At 38.5% G+C, this 21,195-nt stretch overlaps 1 protein-coding gene and 2 non-coding genes across 4 annotated transcripts in view; 1 reads left to right on the top strand and 2 right to left on the bottom strand.

Moving 5' to 3' along the window:
* The window catches only part of LOC126458034 (galactokinase-like), a 145,046-nt gene that overhangs the window by 28,526 nt on the left and 95,325 nt on the right, over positions 1 to 21,195 (bottom strand). The gene's annotated exons all lie outside the window — the stretch shown is intronic.
* Trnas-cga (transfer RNA serine (anticodon CGA)) lies at positions 1,162 to 1,236 on the bottom strand. Its single transcript has one exon. It is a non-coding gene; the product is annotated as a tRNA-Ser (tRNA).
* Trnas-cga (transfer RNA serine (anticodon CGA)) lies at positions 1,397 to 1,471 on the top strand. Its single transcript has one exon. It is a non-coding gene; the product is annotated as a tRNA-Ser (tRNA).

Below are 21,195 nucleotides of genomic sequence, written 5' to 3'. Positions count from 1 at the left end.
AGAGAACCACTTGTATGAACATCAAGAGCTCCGATGGAAACCCAGTTCTAAGCAAAGAAGGGAAAGCAGAAAGGTGGAAGGAGTATATAGAGGGTCTATACAAGGGTTATGTATTTGAGGACAATATTATGGAAATGGAAGAGGATGTAGATGAAGATGAAATGGGAGATACGATACTGCGTGAAGAGTTTGACAGAGCACTGAAAGACCTTAGTCGAAACAAGGCCCCCGGAGTAGACAACATTCCATTGGAACTACTGACGGCCTTGGGAGAGCCAGTCCTGACAAAACTCTACCATCTGGCAAGCAAGATGTATGAAACAGGCGAAATACCCTCAGACTTCAACAAGAATATAATAATTCCAATCCCAAAGAAAGGAAGTGTTGACAGATATGAAAATTACCGAACAGTCAGTTTAATAAGCCACAGCTGCAAAATACTAACACGAATTCTTTACAGACGAGTGGAAAAACTAGTAGAAGCCGACCTCGGGGAAGATCAGTTTGGATTCCGTAGAAATACTGGAACACGTGAGGCAATACTGACCTTACGACTTATCTTAGAAGAAAGATTAAGGAAAGGCAAACCTACGTTTCTAGCATTTGTAGACTTAGAGAAATCTTTTGACAATGTTGACTGGAATACTCTCTTTCAGATTCTGAAGGTGGCAGGGGTAAAATACAGGGAGCGAAAGGCTATTTACAATTTGTACAGAAACCAGATGGCAGTTACAAGAGTCGAGGGACATGAAAGGGAAGCAGTTGTTGGGAAGGGCGTAAGACAGGGTTGTAGCCTCTCCCCGATGTTATTCAATCTGTATACTGAGCAAGCAGTAAAGGAAACAAAAGAAAAATTGGGAGTAGGTATTAAAATCCATGGAGAAGAAATAAAAATGTTGAGGTTCGCCGAAGACATTGTAATTCTGTCAGAGACAGCAAAGGACTTGGAAGAGCAGTTGAACGGAATGGATAGCATCTTGAAAGGAGGATATAAGATGAACATCAACAAAAGCAAAACGAGGATACTGGAATGTAGTCGAATTAAGTCGGGTGATGCTGAGGGAATTAGATTAGGAAATGAGGCACTTAAAGTAGTAAAGGAGTTTTGCTATTTGGGGAGCAAAATAACTGATTTGAAACTTCCTGGCAGATTAAAACTGTGTGCCCGACCGAGACTCGAACTCGGGACCTTTGCCTTTCGCGGGCAAGTGCTCTACCAACTGAGCTACCGGAGCACGACTCACGCCCGGTACCCACAGCTTTACTTCTGCCAGTACCTCGTCTCCTACCTTCCAAACTTTACAGAAGCTCTCCCGCAGGAGAGCTTCTGTAAAGTTTGGAAGGTAGGAGACGAGGTACTGGCAGAAGTAAAGCTGTGGGTACCGGGCGTGAGTCGTGCTCCGGTAGCTCAGTTGGTAGAGCACTTGCCCGCGAAAGGCAAAGGTCCCGAGTTCGAGTCTCGGTCGGGCACACAGTTTTAATCTGCCAGGAAGTTTCAAGTCAGCGCACACTCCGCTGCAGAGTGAAAATCTCATTCTGGAAAATAACTGATGATGGTCGAAGTAGAGAGGATATAAAATCTAGACTGGCAATGGCAAGGGAAGCGTTTCTGAAGAAGAGAAATTTGTTACCATCGAGTATAGATTTAAGTGTCAGGAAGTCTTTTCTGAAAGTATTTGTATGGAGTGTAGCCATGTATGGAAGTGAAAGATGGATGATAAATAGTTTAGACAAGAAGAGAATAGAAGCTTTCGAAATGTGGTGCTACAGAAGAATGCTGAAGATTAGATGGGTAGATCACATAACTAATGAGGAAGTATTGAATAGGATTGGGGAGACTTGACCAGAAGAAGGGATCGGTTGGTAGGACATGTTCTGTGGCATCAAGGGATCACCAATTTAGTATTGGAGGGCAGCGTGGAGGGTAAAAATCGTAGAGGGAGACCAAGAGATGAATACATTAAGCAGATTCAGAAGGATGTAGGTTGCAGTAGGTACTGGGAGATGAGGAAGCTTGCACAGGATAGAGTAGCATGGAGAGCTGCATCAAACCAGTCTCAGGACTGAAGACCACAACAACAACAACAATTTCACAAAAACTGTGGGAAGCTTTTTTGTGCCAGATTGTGAGCATACTGTCATCATACCTTACACTATATCTGAACATTACAGTAATGCACTGGTGCTTGACATTTGATTTGAGGCATTGTTGTCATCATGGAAGTCAGTGTGCGTAAGGACCAGCATAAGCAACTAGACATAGTATTCAGAAAGTGATAATGTTTCTACTAACGTTTTGTTACTGTAAATGTGAACATGAATTATTATCTCTATATTTGTGATTATGTTACTGAGAAGCTTCAGTACCATTATTAAACTAAGTTGTGCTTTTTGTGTAAAAATAAGTTTATTGGCAGTATTGTGCCAGTACTTACAAACTTTATTCTAATACAGCCTGACAAAAAAATCTTCTGAACTTACTCATACAATAATGAACAATCAAGAATTAATTCTGGCTGCACACACATGATTAACAGTTATTAAATGTAAAGTGCAGTTGGTTATTTTCATTGAAGGATTTTGATAATATGTGCTATTGCATTTTCGAGTTTGTAGCTCATCCCTCCATGGTGCCTGCAGAGGAGCCCTTTTCAGTACTTGCAGGGGCAACAGACTGGATGATTGGCTGATCTGGCCTTGTGACATCAACCATAATGGCCTTACAGTGCTGGTACTCTGAATAGCTGAAAGCAAGAGGAACTACAGCCGTAATTTTTCCCCAGGACATGCAGCACTACTGTATGGTTAAATCATAATGGCATCCTCTTGGGTAAAATATTTCAGAGGTGAAGTAGTACCCTGCTCACATCTTCTGGTGAGGACTACTCAGGAGGATGTCATCATCAAGAGAAATAAAACTGAGATTCTATTGATCAGAGCCATAAATGTCAGATCACATGGTCGGGCAGGTAGGTAAGAAAATTTAAAAAGTGAGATGGATAGGTCGAAGTTTGAAATAGTGGGAATTAGTGAAGTTTGGTGGCAGGAGGAACAAGACTTCTGGTCAGGTGAATGCAGGGTTATTAATACAAGGTGAAATAGGGGTAATGCAGGAGTGGGTTTAATAATGAAAAAGAAAATAGGTCTGCATAGTAAACACATTATTGCAACCAAGATAGACACGAAGCCCACACCCACTACAAGTTTACAAGCTAAATAGTTCCCCAGATGATGAAGAGATTGAAGACATACATGATGACATAAAAGAAATTATTCAGATAATTGAAGGAGATGATAATTTAATTGTGATGGGGGACTGGAATTTGATAATAGGAAAAGGAAGAGAAGAAAAAATAGCAGGTGAATATGGACCTGGGGAAAGGAATGAAAGAGGAAACCATCTGGCAGAATTTTGAACGGAGTGTAATTGAATCATCACTAACACATGGTTTAAGACTCATAACAGAAGGTTGTATAAGTGAAAGAGACATGGAAACACCAGAAGGTTTCAGATTGATTATATAATGGTTAGAGAGAGATTTAAGAACCAGATTTTAAATTGGGTGACATTTCTAGGGGCAGAGTTGACTCTGACCACAATTTATTGGTTACGAACTGTAGATTAAAACTCAAGAAATTGGAAAAAAGTAGGAAATTAAGGAGATGAGACTTGAATACATTGACAGAATCAGAGGTTGTTGAGAATTTCATAGGAAGCATTGGGCAATGACTGACTAGAGCAGGGGAAAGGAATACAGTACAAGATGAATGGGAAACTTTAAGAGACGAAACAGTGAAGGAAGCAGAGCTTCAGACAGGTAAAAAGACAAGGCCTCGTGCAAATTCTTGGATGAAACATGAGAAATTTAATTTAATTTATGAAAGGAGGAAATTTAAGAATACAGGAAATGAAGCACATGAAAGGGAATACAAAAATGAGATTGACAGGAGTGCAGAACTGCTATGCAGAAATGGTTTGAGGACAGGTGTACAAATTTTGAAGCAGATTTCACTAGGAGAAAGATAGATACTGCTTATAGGAAAATTAAAGAGGCCTTTCAGGAAAGAAGAAGTAGCTGTATGCATATTGAGGGCTCAGATGGTAAACCAATCTGAAGAAAAGAAGGGAAAGCTGAAAGGTAGAAGGAATGTATAGAGCACCTATACAAGGGACATGAACTTGAAAGCAGTATTATAGAAAGGGAAGTGGACATAGATGAAGCTGAGATGGGAGATGTGATACTGCAGGAAGAATTTTACAGAGCTCTGAAAGATCTAAATTGAAACAAGGGGTAGATGGTATTCTGTTAGAACTACCAATAGCCTTGGAAGGGCCAGCGATGAAAAAACTCTTCCATCTTGTGATGACAAAACTCTTCCATCTGGTGTGCAAGATGTATGAGACAGGCAAAATACCCTCAGACTTACAATTCCAAAGAAATCAGTTGCTGAAAGGTGTGAAAATTACCAAAGTATCAGTTTAATAAGTCATGGTTGCAAAATACTAACATGAAATCTTTACAGAAAAATGGAAAAACTGGCAGAAGTTGAACTCAGGGAAGATCAGTTTGGATTTTGGAGAAATGCAGGCAAAATACTAACACGAACTCTTTACAGAAGAAAGGAAAAACTGGAAGAAGCTGATCTCAGGGAAGGTCAATTTGGATTCTGGAGAAATGTAGCAACACATGACTCAATACTGACTCTACAACTTATCCTAGGTTAAGAAAAGGACAATCTACATTTATAGCATTTGTAAACTTAGAGAAAGCTTTTGACAATGTTGACTCAAATACTTTCTTTGAAATTATGAAGGTAGCATGGGTAAAATGCAGGAAGCAAAGGGGCTGTTTACAACTTGTACAGAAACCAGATGGCAGTTACAAGAGTCAAGGTATATGAGAGGGAGGCAGTGATTGAAAAGGGAATGAGGCAGGGTTGTAGCCTATCCCTGATGTTATTCAATATGAACACTGAACAAGCAGGAAAGTAAACATGAGTAAAATTTGGAGGAGGAACTAAAGCTCAGGGAGAAGAAATAAAAATGTTGAGGTTTACCAATGAGACTGTAATTCTGTCAGAGACATCAAAGGACTTGGAAGGGCAGTTGAGTGGAATGGACAATGTCTTGAAAGGAGAATATAATAAGATGAATGTCAACAAAAGAAAAACAAGGATAATGGAATGTAGTTGAGTTAAATCAGGTGATGCTAACGTAATAAGAGTAAGAAACAAGACCCTTAAATTGTTAGATGAGTTTTGCTATTTAGGCAGCAAAATAACTAATGATGGCCAAAGTAGAGAGGATACAAAATGTAGACTGCTAATGGCAAGAAAAGATTTCTGAAGAAGAGAAATTTGTTAACAAGAAATATAGAGTTAAGCATTAGAAAATCTTTTCTGAAGGTATTTGTGTGGAGTTTAGCCATGTATCAAAGCGAAACATGGATGATAAACAGTTCATATAAAGGAATAACAGAAGCTTTCAAAATGTAGTGCTAGAGAAGAATGCTGAAAATCAGATGGGTTGATCACACAACTAATGAGAAAGTACTGAATAAAATTGGGGGAGACAAAAATTTTGTGGCACAATTTGACCAAAAGGAGGGATCAGTTGACAAAACACATTCTGAGACATCAAGCGATCACCAATTTAGTACTGAAGGGAAGTGTGGGGGTAAAAATCATAGAGGGAGACCCACAAATGAATACAGTAAGCAGATTTAGAAAGATGAATGTTGCAGCAGTTATTCAAAGATGAAGAGGCTTGCACAGGATACAGTACCATGGAGAGCTGCATCAAACAACTTTTTGGACTTGGCCATAGCAACAAACAGTTTGTTATTCAGAACTAGACTTTCTACCTATGCAGTTATAGCTTTCAGGTACTACCTGTTGCAGTGTGAACAGTGACAGTTGGAGCCTATATAATGTTGAAACATCAACGACTGATAAACTGTCATGGTTTTGTTGGACATTAGCGAATATATGAATGCACCTGCACATTTTATTTTATAACACTCCAAGTACAGCATAGGCAATGTGGACAAATATCGTAATAAAAAGCAGTTTTAAGATACTAATAAAATGTAAGAGGTGGTTATATTAAAAGAAATAATAGAATGCAGTACGTGAATTTATAATTAATAAACACAGCTTTACCTTCCAACATGGGAAATAGCCTAAACAATTGTTAGGAAATTATCTACAAACTAATATGAATATCAAACAGAGGAAAATCCAGAATGTAATGTAACAATATTATGAAAAGGAAAGTAGTGAACATGCTGAGTTGCAGATAGGCACAACAAAAGGACTGTCACAATATAACCTTGTGGCCATCAAAGGCCTTTGATGAAAATAGATCACACACACGCAAACTCAACTCACAAACATGACTGCAGCCTCTGGCAGTTGAAGCCACACTGTGAGCAACAGCAGCAATGCATGATGGGAGGGGCAACTGGGTGGGGGTAAGGAGGAGGCTGGGGCGGAGAGGGGAGGGATAGCAGGGTAGGGGTGGGGGACAGTGAAGTGCTGCTGGGGAGCGGGCAATGATGTGGTGGAGAGAGGGTAGGGCAGCTAGGTGCAGTTGGGAGATTAGACGGTGGGCGGGGATGAGGTGGGGGATTTGTGGAAAAAGAGAGAAGTAAAAAGACTGGGTGCATTGGTGGAATGAGGGCTGTGTAGTGCTAGAATGAGAACAGGGAAGGGGCTTGATGGGCCAGGAAAAAAGTCTGGCCTTTTGTGCTGAGTGTTCAAAAAAGTTAATACAGAACAGACACAATATTTTTTGTGTTTGCTGAGCAGCACTCAACCATTCATTGCCAAACCAACATTCTTATCAAGTAACAATTTTGAGTGCAGTGTGCACTTCATGCCAGTTATTGTGTCAGTTCAAGTAAAGCAGTATTGAACACTTGTCTTATAGCTTGAACTTGGTTCCACATGATTTCAACTTCTTCATGTGCATGAAACAAAGTTATTTTTAAGACTTTGTTCATAATTAGGTGTATTGTGGGGAATTCACAAAATCTTTAATAGATAAAATAAGTGTATAACAATAGGATTAATTGGAAATAGGGAAGTGTTAATTTAGAAATATGCCTTTGCACCAGAGTCACTGGAAGCTTTGAGAAGGAATGTGGGATGCCTCAAAGAGATAACCTTAAGAGATAAGTTCCATCAATAATTTACACTATGAAAATTACACAAAAAATCTATTGTTTATACAAAATCTTTTCAAGCATATGAAGAGGAGAGCTTCCTCTATGATTACTTGTATGTTTATGACAGAACCCCTGTTTTCAGTGCTCCCTCCCTTTCCATACTGATATTTTGACATTCAAAATATTATTTTTGCCATTGACTCATTATAGAAAAAATAAAAATTATTCTTTGTTAAAAGGAAACTAGTTCTGCACATTTCTCCATTCCTTAGTGATTGAGAAACTGTAATAACTACTTTGGTAGAAATCTGATTGGTTTGAAGTAATGAATGGACACTTTCTGGAAAAGAATTGTCCTAGGGCAAGAATATTACTTTCCTTAGCAAGCATGTTCTTCTTTCTTCACAAAAACAAATTTAATTTATTTCATGACTTTTCATGGATGCTTGCAACTAATAATACACTGTAACACACAGCTTTTTTGAAATGACTAAAAGATAAAACAGATAAACATGATTTTTCATACTATACATTTTATCAGGAACTTTTTCTTAAGGTATGAAATTGTTTCCCCATGCCATGCCGTTTCCAATCAGGGTCCCAACGCAAATTCAAGTCACATTAAATGTAATTATTCTTTCCCAGAATAGACTTCCACTATAATTTGTGAACAAGAAGTCTGCCTCAGAACAAAATTTCTCCCAGCAATGTCTTTATTTGAATAATGGAACTAGAAAAGGTAACCATTCACTGCATGTTTGAGACACTGAGTGGTCAACAAAAACATAAGGAAGATTGAAAATCTAATCTGATGTTTCCACAGAATACTTCTAACTTGTAGAATTCTAGGTGTCCACTCGGTTCACACTGTTAAGTTCTCCATGATATTTCAGCAAACAGACTTATTGCCGCCATCCTGAGGTGCATCCTGACAACTGCTGTTTTGCTCATTTTAGCATCATATATACATATCAAGATGGAGTGTCTTACATCACTGGTTGTGGGGAATTTGTGCATGAAAGATTTCAAGGAGAAGGCCCTAGAGCAAGTACAACTATAACTAACTTGTTTCTACTGTTACGTGGATGGCACATTTACTGTTTGCCCACATGGAAGGGACAGCTTAGACGAATTTCTCCATCACTTCAGCTCTCTTCACCCCGAGATACAGTTAACCATGGTGGAGGAACAGAATGGCACTCTCCCATTTTCTTCACATCCTGGTCAAATGGCAACCAGACGGCATGCCGGAAACAATGTGTACAGCAAGCCTTCACACACTGATCTGTATCTACACGCCTCTAGTACTCATCACAGCTCCCAGCGTGAAGGCATTTTACACACACTTGTTCAGAAGACACAATTCATCTGTGACCAAGAAAGCCTTCCAACTGAGCTGAAGCACCTGGAGACAACTTGCTAATGAAATTGGTACAGTAGAAGCAAGCAGTCATGGCATGGTTTTATACAAGTTGATCCTAGACAACAACAGGAAGAAAGAGATGATCACAGATCACTAGAATACATCCCATGTGTTGACAATGCCTCCAAAGAAGTCAGCAGAATCTTGGAGTGAACAATGTTAAATGTATATTCCACACACCTCAAAAACCTTGACACCTACTAGGTTCAGTAAAGGAGGACTTCACAAACCAGGGGTCAACTAGATCCCCTTCCAATGTGGCAAAGCACACATTGAGGAAACTGTATGCACAGTAGAAGAGAGGTGCTGTGAAGATAGACTGAATTACACTACATCAGACATAGTTGACCACAGAATAAAAACTGACATACTATAGATTATAACAAAATTAAGATACTTAGGCAATCTTCCTCCTTCTGGATTGCCTACAAGTGAGTCAGGTGTGGACTATTGCATTCAGCTGAGAAAAAGAAAGGCATACAGTACTGTGAGGGTGGCACTCAATGGCAACAGCATGGACACTGAAGACCAAAGTTTACAGCTGTGTATTGCCTCCACCAACACCATCATCACCTTCACCACCACCACCACCAGCATGGACAGTGGCAGGAATGGAGTGACAGGGGGAGTAATGGCCTATGTATACAGGACTCCAACATGAGTAGAGCAGCAGTCACCAGAAAACACATCAAGATGAGTCCATGTGCCAAAATATCAAGGAGAACTTATGACATGACCCAGGTGGAATTCTACTACATTGAAATGAAAACATTGTTAAACTACACACACACACACACACACACACACACACACACACACACACACACACACACAAAAAAGAAGAAGAAGAAGAAGAAGAAGAAGGAAAAAAAAAAAAAATGGAAAGGTCAGTTTTCCATCCTATTTATGTGCCTGTTATCCAAGCAAACACGCAGTTCACAGGGAGTTGCCTGAATTTTGAACACGTCTGTGTGGTTGATGTATAAAATTATAAAATTCTACAAAACATCTTGCATTGCTATAAATACAAATTTATCCACATTCAGGAGTTGCTTCATGCTGATCTGCAACTGACAAATATTTGCTCTAGAATTTCTTGCTCGCACAGATATGAATAATGAATAGCAATGGAACATTCTCAGACATACAAAGATCATTTCCATCTCCAAGGACATGTTAATACACAGAATTGCAGAATATGTACAATGGAAAATCTGTTCACACGTCAACTGGTACTGCTTCATTCTGCATTCTGCTGTATTTTTTCGAGGAGATGTGTCCCATGAGTCCTGTTATCTGCTCCGTCACTGGTAAATGCTACGAGTGTCTTTTGAACACCAATGTCATTCCAACCCTTCAATAGTGTGTATGTGTGGGTAGAATCATTTTATGCAAGATGGCACTTCTTTACACAATGCACAGCCAGTGAAGCAGCTGCTGCAAAGGAATTCCAAAAAGGCTAGAATTATCAGTAGTCATTTCCTTCAAGTCTGACCATCCAGATCATCTGATCTTAATTGGTGTGACTTCTGGCTGTGGGATTATCTGAAAGATGCTGTGTTCAGTGCTCCAATTACAAATGTAACTGAAACGAAGGCATGCATTACCCAACACAAACTGAACATAGCCCCTGAGACACTCCAATCTGTTAATGCAACATGCTGTTATTGGATTTCAATTTGTGGCAGAAAACAGTGGATAGCATATTGAAAATGTCTTGTGTCAGGCTCAAGACAGTTAAAAATCAATTTCATTGTTGTTTTATGCAGTTTCTGATCTCAGGACAGTTAAAAACTAATTTTTCCCATTTGGTGTGACATGACCTTGTCAACAACTGTTGAATGCCAAACTTGGGCAGTCATACACATTGCACAGTACTGTTAGTTTGATGTGCAATTCACACCATAGCCATTGTATTGTGATTCATATGTCGTTTGTAGCCGAGTGTATTTATGTTATCACAACAAGAGCGAAGGAGAGAGGAACAACTGGAATAACAATTGGTGGGGAACATTTGAGGAAAGTGGTTGAGGAGAGTGGAGAGTTTCAGCTACCTAGAATGCCTGATACAGGAAGAAGGAAATGACACAGGAATAAATGAGCGGGGGAGAAAAGCAGAAGTATTACGGAAGAGTGTCAGAAGCCTGATATGGAGCGAGGATGTACCCCAAATCAATAAAAAGGTTATATACTGGTCATACTATGTCCCAATCCTGACATATGCATTCCAAACCTTGGTTATGAAAGGAAGCTAGTGTGATGGAATTCTTGAAGAACAGTACTGGAGTGACAAAGATAGATAAGTTAAGAAATGAGAGGATCAGAGAGTTAACGAAGGTGGAACCATTACAGGAGGAGATAGAGAAATCAAGGCTGGGTTGGTATGGGTATGTTAAGCAAATGAACCTACACGAGATGAAACTGGAAAGAAAGAGACAGAGGAAGACTGAGAGACAGATGGCTGAAAGGAGTGGAGCAATGCATCTGGAAGAATGGAGAAGACTGGACCAAGGTGAAGATGGAGAGACAGTGGCAAGACAGAAGACAATGGAGAGGCTTATGTTCCAGTCAGACCTGGCCAGAGGTTGAAAACTGTCCAAGATGATGATGACTTACGGTGCCATCTAGCTGAAACATTTTCATTACAATTTTTTTGTTTCCATAATGTTTCCCCCTTCTTTAATAATGTTCCACTCAAATTTGAGATCATTCTGAGCAGCAGTTTTTTTTTTTAACTTGAACTTATTATTATCACCCTGTACATCTCCAATATTTTACAGCACCTCAGTCAACTATGGAAATTGTGAGAACAGTGTCGAAACTTACATCGCAACTTTAACTAACTGGAAAAAATACATCATGTATTGTCTTAAGTAAAAACATCACTGCAAAATTCAAGCTATAGAGTTGGACCATAGCACTCCTTCACGCAACTGGTGTAAAATTTTGCTGCAGCACACTTTTTTTTCATTACTTTACCTTTTGACTACTTCATACCTACAGATTATGATTGTACCTTTCCTTTTTTTTTCAAAATATGAGTAATGTTCTACACCTCTCACAGTTCCCCTTTATAGTTCCTGTTGTTATTCCTACAAATCTGTTGTATTTGTGGGCACCTTAACTCTGCCAGCACGCTGTTCTCTTTCTGATTCTGATCCCTTTATCTTCTTTATAATTTCGCTTGCATTCTAATATTTAGACTGGTGGTCTGTTTTCCATGTGTCTTCACCAAACTATATCCACAATTCACTTTTAACTCCTGATATTTTAGGTTCATTGCTAGCATCTGCAATTTTTTTTAACCAGTTAATCTGACAGATTTGAAGGTGCTTGACTTACTGTGTTTGTTTAGAAAACTTGTTCCTGGGAAAACTGCAAACAACAATGTGTTGTTTCCACAGGTTGTTGCTAAGCAAATGGAGACTATTTTTTCTGCTAAACTATTCAGCTCATCATTTTAGACTTTTAAAATTAATTATTTATGACATTTTAAAATGAAACATGTTAAGTATTTAGTTGTCAATGAATCAATAGCATCACATACTACTGACAAATATACATTAATTGAAAACACATTTACTCTTGTAATGCACAAAATACTTAATATACACTGAATATCCTCAGTTAACATATTCATCTTAGATCAGTGTCCTTAAACTACTGCATATAGATCATCAACTACGACAAAGCATCATAAACATATCAGCTCATATAAGCTCATTGAAACCTGAAATTGATGAGTGAGATTTTTGGGGAAAATTTAAGTATATGTTGAAATGATAGGCAAGTGGGAAATAGAGGTGGTGTATTTATCACAGCAGACAAAAAACTCAAATCCACAAGAAGCTAAATGTGAGATTGTTAGGGGATAGCTTAGTACTGGGGGTGGACTTAAAATGCTAATTAGATCCTTCTGTTGCCCCCTCAACTCATCTCCTCATGTAACCAAAAGCTTTAGAGAAAACCTCAATTCACTTGTACAGAAGTTCCCCAGTCATGCTGCAATCATCAGTGGAGACTTTAATCACCCAACAATTAACTCAGAAAATTACAGTTCTGTTAGCAGTGGGTGTGATAAGACAACCTGAGAAACAATAGTAAATGCCTTCTCTGAAAACTACCTAGAATAATAGTTAGGAACCCCACTCATGATGGAAATATAAGGGACCTAATGGCAACAAATAGACCTGACCTCTCTGAGGGTGTCCACATCAAAACCGGTATCAGTGAGCAGGATGGGATGATTACCCAAGTACAAAGGACAACTAAAACAAGCAGAACGATATATATGTTCAGTAAACTAGATAAAAAAAATGGCTCTGAGTACTATGGGACTTAACATCTGAGGTCATCAGCCCCCTAGAACTCAGAACTACTTAAACCTAACTAACCTAAGGACATCACACACATCCATGCCCAAGGCAGGATTCGAACCTGCGAGCGTAGCGGTCGCGCGGCTCCAGACTGAAGCGCCTAGAACCGCTCGGCCACTCCGGCCGGCAAACTAGATAAAAAATCAGTAGTATCATATCCCAGTAAGAAACTTGAAACTTTCAGCACAGGGCAGGAGCAAGTTTAAAAGAATAGTTGGCCATGCACTGGATAGATGTGTATTCAGTAGAACAATTCATAATGGGAGGTAATCTCTATGGTATATAGTCACTGTAAAGAAACTTCTAAGGAAACCGAGGTTATTGCATAATAGGGTAAATCAAACCATACGGCTATAGATAGAGAGATACTGAGTGAGATGCATTTGGCTCTCAAGAGAAGAATGGGTGATGCTTTCAATGACTACTGCAGCAGAATATTGTCAAATTGCTTCCATCCTAATATCTCCTGTGTATTCAAAAGATGGGTTACTAGATTTAGTGCACTCATGTGATGGAAGACCATCTGCCTAAAAATATATGAATCTCAGATCTTAGACTATGCCACAAACTGTAAATATCTGAATCTCAGATATGAAGACTGTGTACAAACTGTAAATTTCTTAATCTGTGTATTGCAATAGCAAATTTTTTATGTACAGTTCTTATATGTAACATTTTTCTCCCAACTAAATTTAGAAAAAGTTGTAAAGATAATAATTACAGGCAACAATATGGAACTCTAGTAAGTAAGGCTCCGACTCTCCAGAAGACTGGAACAAAAAAAAAAAAAAACTTTTTTGTCATCAGTTGATGTTAGATCAAAATAAATAAACAAACAAATGATATTTCACAACACCCATAGAAATTCTGGTTATATCTAAAGACTGTTAGTGGCTTCAAAGTCAGTGTCCAGATCCCTAGCGAATGAGACAGGAACTGAAATTGAGGATAGCAAAGCAAAATCTGAAATGCATAACTCCATTTTCAAGTGTTCCTGTATAAAGGAAAACAGAGGAGAATTGTCCTAATTTAATACTTGTACTGTAATGGTACACCCTCTCCTTAGATTCATATGAAATGTCTGATACAACTTTTTTTTATGCATCCAGGTGTTTTTCGGACGATTCAGTGCTTCCTGGAGACTTTTGTGTGTCTTTCTGATACATTATTCAGTCCAATTTGCCAAAATACAGTTTTTTTTTATTCTGGATGAATGTATATTATCATAATTGTCTATAGATTGTTGTCATTAACAAAAATTATGTACAAGTTCCAAATCAAAAACCTAGTTGAGAAGTTGAAGTAAGAGATATTTAGTAACAAATGTTACAGGGCTATGGAAATGTTGGCATAAGTGTCTGGCACCTCTAATTACCTTAATTACAGTTGATTGTTGGGTTGACACAGAGAACCTCATTATCTCGAGAAACGGCTTAAAAATTATTACCAAGTGACGTATTTTCATTTGTTATCTATTTTTATGTCCTCCTCTGTAATTAATATCCTTTGTAATTACATTTCTAATTAACTCTCCAATTGCTTACATCACACAACTTTATGATTTTCAGAATTTGAGGCCTTATTTGTAACTTTCTTGTATGCAGTCAGATAAAGCACGAGATTTGTACTGTCATTGAATGTTAGTAACCAAATCCAAACTGTAATTAATTATGTAACTAAAATAATACAAGAGACATTGTTGTAATTAAAGTTCAGATCCATTTTCATATTTACAAATAGTGATGATACTATAAAAATTTATGTAATACGATATTGTATTTTATTCCTTATTTGCCTGTAACATTAGTTTCTTTACGTTTTGTAAATTTTAATTGTAACATCACAATTGTACAAAATTAATAATGGGTTATTTTGAAATTTATTGTTAAAATTCTATATAAAGTGATGCAGCAAGGCTGCGAGTTAGTTGTTGAGTTGTTGTTTTGTCAGTCAGTCAAAGAGATCTGTGAAGTATGTGAGTCAGTGTTTCGTTAATGTGACGAGTATGGAGCTCAGTTTGTCAATAAATTTTATGAAGGTGGAAACTGTTATATTCTTTCATCAAATGAACTAACTCAAGGCCAAGTTAAGTTAATTTAAGTAATGTTCAAGAATATAGCAACATTACAGTACCACTGAAAAAATGAATGAAATAAATACTAGTATCAGTGGTGTCATGAAACAGCTGAAATCGTTAAAATTGAACAAAGTTCCAGGGCCTGATGGAATCCCTGTCAGATTGTATACTCAATTTGCAGCTAAGTTAGCCCCTCTTCTAAGTAAAATCTGTTGTAGGTCCCTGGAACAAAAAGCTGCGACCAGTTCTTGGAAAAAGGCACAGGTCACACTTGTCTACAAGAAGGGTAGTAGAAGTGATCCACAAAACTACCACCCAATATCCTTTACATCGATTTGCTGTAGAATCTTAGAATATATTCTCAGCCCAACCATAATGAGATATATTAATCACAATCCCAAACAGCATGGTTTTCGAAATCACCAATCATGAGAAACTCAACTCACACTTATCTCACATGAAATACTGAAAGATTTGGCTCAAGAGAGTCAGGTAGATGCAGTATTTCTTGATTTCTGAAAAGCTATTGACTCAGTACCACACCTCTGTTTATTGTCAAAAGTACAATCATGTGGGGTTGTTGTTGTTGTGGTCCACAGTCCTGAGACTGGTTTGATGCAGCTCTCCATGGTACTCTATCCTGTGCAAGCTTCTTCATGTCCCAATAGCTACTGCAACCTGCATCCTTCCGAACCTGCTTAGTGTATTCATCTCCTGGTCTCCCTCTATGAGTTTTACCCTCCAATACTAAATTGGTTATCCCTTGATGCCACAGAACATGTCCTACCAACCGATCCCTTCTTCTAGTCAAGTTGTGCCACAAACTCCTCTTCACCCCAATTCTATTCAATACCTCCTCATTAGTTATGTGATCTACCCATCTAATCTTAAGCATTCTTCTGTAGCACCACATTTCGAAAGGTACTATTCTCTTCTTGTCCAAACTATTTATCATCCACGTTTCACTTCCATACACGGTTACACTCCATACAAATACTTTCAGAAACTACTTACTGACACTTAAATCTATACTCAATGTTAACAGATTTCTCTTCTTCAGAAACACTTTCCTTGCCATTGCCAGTCTACATTTTATATCCTCTCTCTACTCTGACCAAAAGAAGTTACTTTGCTCCTCAAATAGCAAAACTCATTTACTACTTTAAGCGTCTCATTTCCTAATCTAACTCCCGCAGCATCACCCGATTTAATTCGACTACATTCCATTATCCTCGTTTTGATTTTGTTGATGTTCATCTTATATCCTCCTTTCAAGACAAGGTCAATTCCATTCAGCTGCTCTTTCAGGTCCTTTGCTGTCTCTGACAGAATTACAATGTCATCGACAAACCTCAAAGCTTTAATTTTTCTCCATGGATTTTAATTCCTACTCCGAATTTTTCTTTTGTTTCCTTTACTGCTTGCTCAATATACAGATTGAATAACATCGGGGATAGGCTACAACCCTGTCTCATTCCCTTCCCAACCACTGCTTCCCTTTATGCCCCTTGACTCTCATAACTGCCATCTGGTTTCTGTACAAATTGTAAATAGCCTATCGCTCCCTGTATTTTACCTCTGCCACCTTCAGAATTTGAAAGAGAGTATTTCAGTCAACATTGTCAAAAGATTTCTCTAAGTCTACAAATGCCAGAAACATAGGTTTACCTTTCCTTAATCTATTCTCTAAGATACGTCCTAGGGTCAGTACTGCCTCACGTGTTCCAACATTTCTGCGGAATCCAAACTGATCTTCCCCAAGGTCGGCTTCTACCAGTTTTTCCATTTGTCTGTAAAGAATTCACATTAGTATTTTGCACCTGTGACTTATTAAACTGATAGTTTGGTAATTTTCACATGTGTCAACACCTGCTTTCTTTGGGATTGAAATTACTACATTCTTCTTGAAGTCTGAGGGTATTTCGCCTTTCTCATACATCTTGCTCACCAGATGGTAGAGTTTTGTCAGGACTGGCTCTCCCAAGGCTGACAGTAGTTCTAACGGAATGTTGTCTATTCCCGGGGCCTTGTGTCCACTCAGGTCTTTCAGTGCTCTGTCAAATTCTTCACGCAGTATCATATCTCCCTTTTCATCTTCATCTACATCATCTCCATTTCCATAATTTTGTCCTCAAGTATATAACTCTTGTACAGACCCTCTATATACTCCTTCCACCTTTCTGCTTTCCGTTCTTTGCTTAGAACTGGGTTTCCATCTGAGCTCATGATATTCATACAAGTGGTTCTCTTTTCTCCAAAGGTCTCTTTAATTTTCCTGTAGGCAATATCTATCTTACCCCTAATGATATAGCCTCTACATCCTTACATTTGTCCTCTAGCCATCCCTGCTTAGCTGTTTTGCACTTCCTGTTTTCAGACATTTGTATTCCTCTTTGCCTGTTTCATTTACTCCATCTTTATATTTTCTCCTTTCATCAATTAAATTCAATATTTCTTCTGTTACCCAAGGATTTCTCGTAGCCCTTGTCTTTTTACCTACTTGATCCTCTACCGCCTTCACTGCTTCATCTCTCAGAGCTACCCATTCTTCTTCTACTGTATTTCTTTCCCCCAATCCTGTCTATTGTTCCCTTATGCTCTCCCTGAAACTCTGTACAACCTCTGGTTTAGTCAGTTTATCCAGGTCCCATCTCCTTAAGTTCCCACCTTTTTGCAGTTTCTTCAGTTTTAATCTATAGTTCATAACCAATAGATTGTGGTCAGAGTCCACCTGTGCCCCTGGAAATGTCTTACAATTTAAAACCAGCTTCCTAAATCTCTGCCTTACCATTATATAATCTATCTGATACCTTCTAGTATCTCCAGGCTTCTTCCACTTATAGAACCTTCTTTCATGATTCTTGAACCAAGTGTTAGCTATGATTAAGTTATACTCTGTGCAAAATTCTACCAGGTAGCTTCCTCTTTCATTTCTTATACTCAATCCATATTCACCTACTACATTTCCTTCTCTCCATTTTCCTACTATTGAATTCCAGTCACCCATGACTATTAAATTTTCGTCTCCCTTCATTATCTGAATAATTTCTTTTGTCTCATCATACGTTTCATCAATTTCTTCATCATCTGCAGAGTCAGTTGGCATATAAACTTGTCCTACTGTAGTAGGCGTGGGCTTCGTGTCTATTTTGGCCACAATAATGCATTCACTATGCTGTTTGTAGTAGCTTACCCGCACTTCTATTTTTTTTATTCACTATTAAACCTACTCCTGAATTACCCCTATTTGATTTTGTATTTATAGCCCTGTATTCACCCGACCACAAGTCTTGTTCCTCCTGCCACCGAACTTCACTAATTCCCACTATATCTAACTTTAACCTATCCATTTCCCTTTTTAAATTTTCTAACCTACCTGTGGGGTACTGAGTGTAATTTGTGACTGGATAGAGGACTTTTTGATAGGGAGGACACAGAAAGTTACATCAGATGGAGAGTCGTCATCAGATGTAGAAGTAACTTCAGGAGTTCCCCACAGAAATGTGTTAGGACCCTTGCTATTCATGTTGTATATTAATGACCTTGCAGGCAATATTAATACAAGGGTAATCCCAAAAGTAAGGTCTCCTATTTTTTTATAAGTACATAGACCTGTTTATTTCTACAATGGTTTACATCAGTTTACAGATTGAACATTTAGCTATTTTTCGACATAATCACCATTTCTGGCGATGTATTTTTGTAAACACTGTGGCAGTTTTTGTACGCCCATGTCATACCAGCTCACCGCCATGCTGCAGAACATTATGAACCTCTTCTTTCACCTCGTCGTTGGAGCTGATGCCGCTGGGACCACAATTAACACTGACAGGTACTGTGAGACTCTGAAAAAACTCAAACGGGCAATTCAGAACCAGAGAAGAGGAATGTTGAGCTATGGCGTACACATTCTCCATGACAACGCTCGCCCACACATCACTCTCCTACAACAGTTTCAGTGAAACATAATCACCCACCCACCCTATATTCCTGACTTGGTGCGCAGTGACTATCACCTGTTCCCAAGGTTAAAAGAATATTTGGCCGGAAAGCGATTCAGCTCCGCCGACGAGGTGAAAGAAGAGGTTCATAACTTTCTGAACAGCACAAAAATGCATCAAAAGAAATGGTGATTGTGTCAAAAAATAGCTAAATGTTCAAGCTGTAAACTGATGTAAACCATTGTAGAAATAAACAGGTCTATGTACTTACAAAAAAATAGGAGACCTTAGTTTTGGGATTACCCTCGTGGTAACCTCAGATTTTTTTCAGATGATGCAGTTATCTATAATGAAATATTTTCTGAAAGAAGCTGCATAAATATTCAGTCAGATGGTGCAAAGACTGGCAATTTGCTTTAAATGTTCAGAAATTTAAAACTGTGCACTTCACAAAATGAAAAAATGTAGTATCCTATAATATCAGTGAAACAATGGGAAATCCAGGATGGATTGTAACACTGTTATGAAAAGCATAGTTGCTACTCAGCATATAGCAACTATCCTTTTCATAATATTATAACATCAACGAGTCACTGTTGGAATTGATCATCTCATACAAATACTTGGGTGGAACATGTTGTAGGGATATGAAATGGAGTGATCACATAGGCTCAGTTGTGGATAAAGCAAGTGGTAGAATTCAGTTTATTGGCAGAATACTGGGGAAGTGCAATCAGTCTACAAAAGAAATGGCTAACAAATCACTCATGCAACCTGTTCTAGAATACTGTTCAGGTGTGTGGGACCCATACCAAATTTGACTAAAAGGGGATATTGAATGTACACCAGAGAAGGGAAGCATGAATGGTAACAGGCTTGTTTGATTCAAGAGAGAGTTTCACAGTGATACTGATGGAACTGAACTGGAAGACTCTTGAAGATAGACGTAAGCTATCCTGAGGAAGTCTATTAACAAAGTTTCAAGAACTGGCTTCAAGTAACGATTCTAGGAATATACTATAATCTCCAATGTATCACTCACACTGGTACCATGAGGATGAAATTAGAATAATTACTGCACATGCAGATGCATTCAAACAATCATTCTGCCTGTGAATGGAATGGGAAGAAACCCTAATAACTGGTACATGTAGGTGTAAAACATGCCTTCCTGACTTTGTGAACACGTGAAGTGGCCTCGTGGTTTGAGGCGCCATGTCGCAGACTGCGTGGCCCCTCCCGGCGGAGATTCCATTCCTCCTTCAGGCATGTGTGTGTGTGTGTGTGTTGTTCTTAGCATAAGTTAGTTTATGTAATGTGTAAGTCTAGGGACCAATGATCTGAGAAGTTTGGTCTCTTAGAAATTCACACACATTTGAACACACTTTGACTGTGTGAGTAACACTCTGTCCATTAACTGATCACTTTGAGAAGCACAAAGGTATATTATGAAGTAGTGCTGTGACATTAATATAATTTTTTTATTGTCAATTAGAAAGTAAACATGTTGTTTTTCTCCTAAACAGTCTCTACTTTAATAAAAATTATAATACCAGGACATATAGAAGAAGTTTTTCTAAAAAAGCTGTCAAAATCTGACAGAATTGGTTGCAGGCTATTTATTATTTTCTGAAATAGCTGGCAGACAAAATATTCCATTAACAAATAAATAATTCTTATTGTGGAGTAAAGTAGATGGAAATTAGAGTTTAATGTCTCATCAACAGTGCAGTCATTAGGGATGGTGTATATATATGATATGAATATAATAGAGGGAAACATTCCACGTGGGAAAAATATATCTAAAAACAAACATGATGAGACTTACCAAACAAAAGCGCTGGCAGGTCGATAGACACACAAACATACACACAAAATTCAAGCTTTCGCAACCCACGGTTGCTTCATCAGGAAAGAGGGAAGGAGAGGGAAAGGCGAAAGGATGTGGGTTTTAAGGGAAAGGGTAAGGAGTCATTCCAATCCTGGGAGCGGAAAGACTTACCTTAGGGGGAAAAAAAGGACAGGTATACACTCGCACACACACACATATCCATCCGCACATACACAGACACAAGCAGACATTTGTAAAGGCAAAGAGTTTGGGCAGAGATGTCAGTCGAGGCGGAAGTAAAGAGGCAAAGATGTTATTGAAAGACAGGTGAGGTATGAGCGGCGGCAACTTGAAATTAGTGGAGGTTGAGGCTTGGCG

This window comes from Schistocerca serialis, chromosome 2 (assembly GCF_023864345.2).
Source record: "Schistocerca serialis cubense isolate TAMUIC-IGC-003099 chromosome 2, iqSchSeri2.2, whole genome shotgun sequence".
Classification (NCBI taxonomy): Eukaryota; Metazoa; Arthropoda; class Insecta; order Orthoptera; family Acrididae; genus Schistocerca; species Schistocerca serialis.
Note: the sequence above shows the minus strand (reverse complement) of the source record. Positions and strands in the feature narration are given on the sequence as shown.